Source organism: Lolium rigidum, chromosome 1, assembly GCF_022539505.1.
Source record: "Lolium rigidum isolate FL_2022 chromosome 1, APGP_CSIRO_Lrig_0.1, whole genome shotgun sequence".
In the NCBI taxonomy this organism is placed as follows: domain Eukaryota; kingdom Viridiplantae; phylum Streptophyta; class Magnoliopsida; order Poales; family Poaceae; genus Lolium; species Lolium rigidum.
Genome location: NC_061508.1, coordinates 254,994,756 through 254,997,724, shown reverse-complemented (window position 1 = coordinate 254,997,724; position 2,969 = coordinate 254,994,756).

Sequence of the window (2,969 nt, the reverse complement as noted above, 5' to 3'; positions counted from 1 at the left end):
GTGTGCATGCATTGTATCCCTTGTTTGACTATCCTGAAATGTTACCAAGAGCAGGCCAGTCATTGATGGTTACGAAAAGCATCGCTCTTAGGTCAAATTCCTCCTGCTTGTGCTCGTCCCACACACGTACACCTGCTAGGGACCACAGCCTGTAGAAGTTCTTCGACTAATGGCTTCAGGTACACATCAATGTCGTTCCCGGGTTGCTTCGGGCCTTGTATGAGCAACGGCATCATAATGAACTTCCGCTTCATGCACAACCAAGGAGGAAGGTTATATATACAAAGAGTCACGAGGCCGGGTGCTATGGCTGCAGCTGCTGCTCTCCAAAGGGATTCATGCCATCCGTACTTAGACCAAACCTTAAGTTCCTTGCATCCTGTGCAAAGTTTGGGAACTCTCTATCGATTTTTCTCCATTGGGATCCATCAGCGGGGTGCCTCAACATCACGTCTTTCTTACGGTCTTCTTTGTGCCATCGCAACAACCTAGCGTGCTCTTTATTCCTGAACAAGCGTTTCAGCCGTGGTATTATAGGAGCATACCACATAACCTTGGCAGGAACCCTCTTCTTGGGGCGCTCGCCCTCAACATCACCGAGGGTCATCTCGTCGATCTTATACCGTAATGCGGTGCACACCGGACATGCATCCAAATTCTCGTACTCACCGCGGTAGAGGATGCGGTCATTAATGCATGCATGTATCTTTTGCACATCTAATCCTAGAGGGCGAGACAATCTTCTTCGCTTCGTACGTACTGGCGGGCAATTCGTTACCCCTTGGAAGCTTCCTCTTAATTATTGTCGGCAACTTTCCAAATCCGGAGTCGGTGACACCGTTCTGCGCCTTCCATTGCAACAATTCTAGTGTGCTTGCCTAGCTTTTTATGGCCATCTTCGCAAGTTGGGTATAACAATTTGTTGTGATCTTCTATCATCTTGTCGAAGGCCAACCTTTCCTTTTCAGTTTCACATTCTCTCCTTGCATCGGCAATGGCCCGGCCAAGATCATCATCGAGCAGGCTCATCTCGTTGCCTCTTGATCTTCTACTTCATTGTCTTCATTGCCTTCAGCGGTATCATCGTATTCAGGGAAATTGGGATAACCGTCATCATCCTCTTCCTCTTCTTCATTGTCTTCCATCATAACCCCTCTTTCTCCGTGCTTGGTCCAACAATAGTAGCTTGGGCATGAAACCGGATCGCGAGAAGGTGGCTGTGAATGAGACTCGAGTGAGCGTAATTTACGATATTCTTGCGGTCCACACATGGACAATACATGAAGCCACCATGTTTGTTTGCCTCCGCCACGGCCATAAAATTATCCAGGCCCGCGAGTGAACTCGTCAAACCGTCGGTCAATGTACATCCATTGCCGATTCATACGCATGATATAATTAAGATGATCAAAACCATTACGGAACATCACGATGTATATATACACATGCATTTTATCAATTGCGGATGAAAAGGATAAAGTCGTTAACCTCGATGAAGAAGAAAAAAGCAAGTTAAGTGTGGCTTGATTTGTGTAAACTCAAGTGGCAAATCCTCTTAAGCATTTCATCGAACACCTCTTGTGCATGTGAAGAAGAGAGGAAAGCAATACACCCATCTTGTGAAGATAGTGAAAAAATGGCTAAGTGTGGCTCACACTTGGGCGGGGGCAAGGTTATATAGCCGAGAGGGGGCCTTTGGACCCGGTTTGTCATACAAACCGGGACTAAAGGGTTCCCCAGGCTGACACGGCCTGCCGCGCCCTGCGGGTGGACCCTTTGGACCCAGTTTGTATGACAAACCGGGTCCAAAGGCCGCTACAGGACAGGCGCCAGCGGGTGGGGTCGTCCTGGGCAGAAACGAATTGGGTCCAATGGGGGCATTGGACCCGGTTTGGTTCAGCAGTGGGACATTTGCTTGGGACCAAAGGCCTCTTCTCCACTAGTGAGTGCATGACAGATCAACATAACCAAACCAAGTACTAACATAGCATGCACACTGTCACCTTCACGCTACGAAAGGAGGCATAGATCACTTCAATACCATCATAGCAATAGTTAACTTCATAATCTACAAGAGATCACAATCATAGCCTACGCCAAGTACTACACGATGCACACAGTGTCACCATTACACCGTGCAGGAGGAATAAACTACTTTAATAACATCACTAGAGTAGCACACGAGATATATTGTGATACAAAACACATTGCAATCATAAAGAGATATAAATAAGCACTTCACTATGCCATTCATAACAGTGAATAAGTATTCTGTGAAATATAGCCTAAGAGACCCACACGGTGCACACACTTGTCACCTTTACACACGTGGGACAAGGAGTCTCCGGAGATCACATAAGTAAAATCCACTTGACTAGCATAATGACATCTAGATTACAAGCATCATCATATGAATCTCAATCATGTAAGGCAGCTCATGAGATTATTGTATTGAAGTACATAGGAGAGAGATTAACCACATAGCTACCGGTACAGCCCCGGGCCTCGATGAAGAACTACTCCCTCCTCATGGGAGACAGCAGCGGTGATGAAGATGGCGGTGGTGTCGATGGAGGAGCCTTCCGGGGGCACTGCCCCGTCCCGGCGGCGTGCCGGAACAGAGACTCCTGTCCCCCAGATCTTGGCTTCGCGATGGCGGCGGCTCTGGAAGGTTTCTTGTACCGTGGCTTTTCCGTATCGAAGTTTTAGGTCAGGGACCTTTATATAGGCGAAGAGGCGGAGTCGGAGGGTCGACGAGGCGACGACACAACAGGGGGGCGCGGCCCCCCCTTGGTCGCGCCAGGGTGTCATCTGGTGGCCCAGTGGCCCCCCTCTGGCCTCTCTCGGGTGTTCTGGAAGCTTCGCGTGATCCTAAGATGCTGGGCGTTGATTTCGTCCGATTCCGAGAATATTTCCTTACTAGGATTTCTGAAACCAAAAACAACAGAAAACAGCAACCGGCTCTTCGG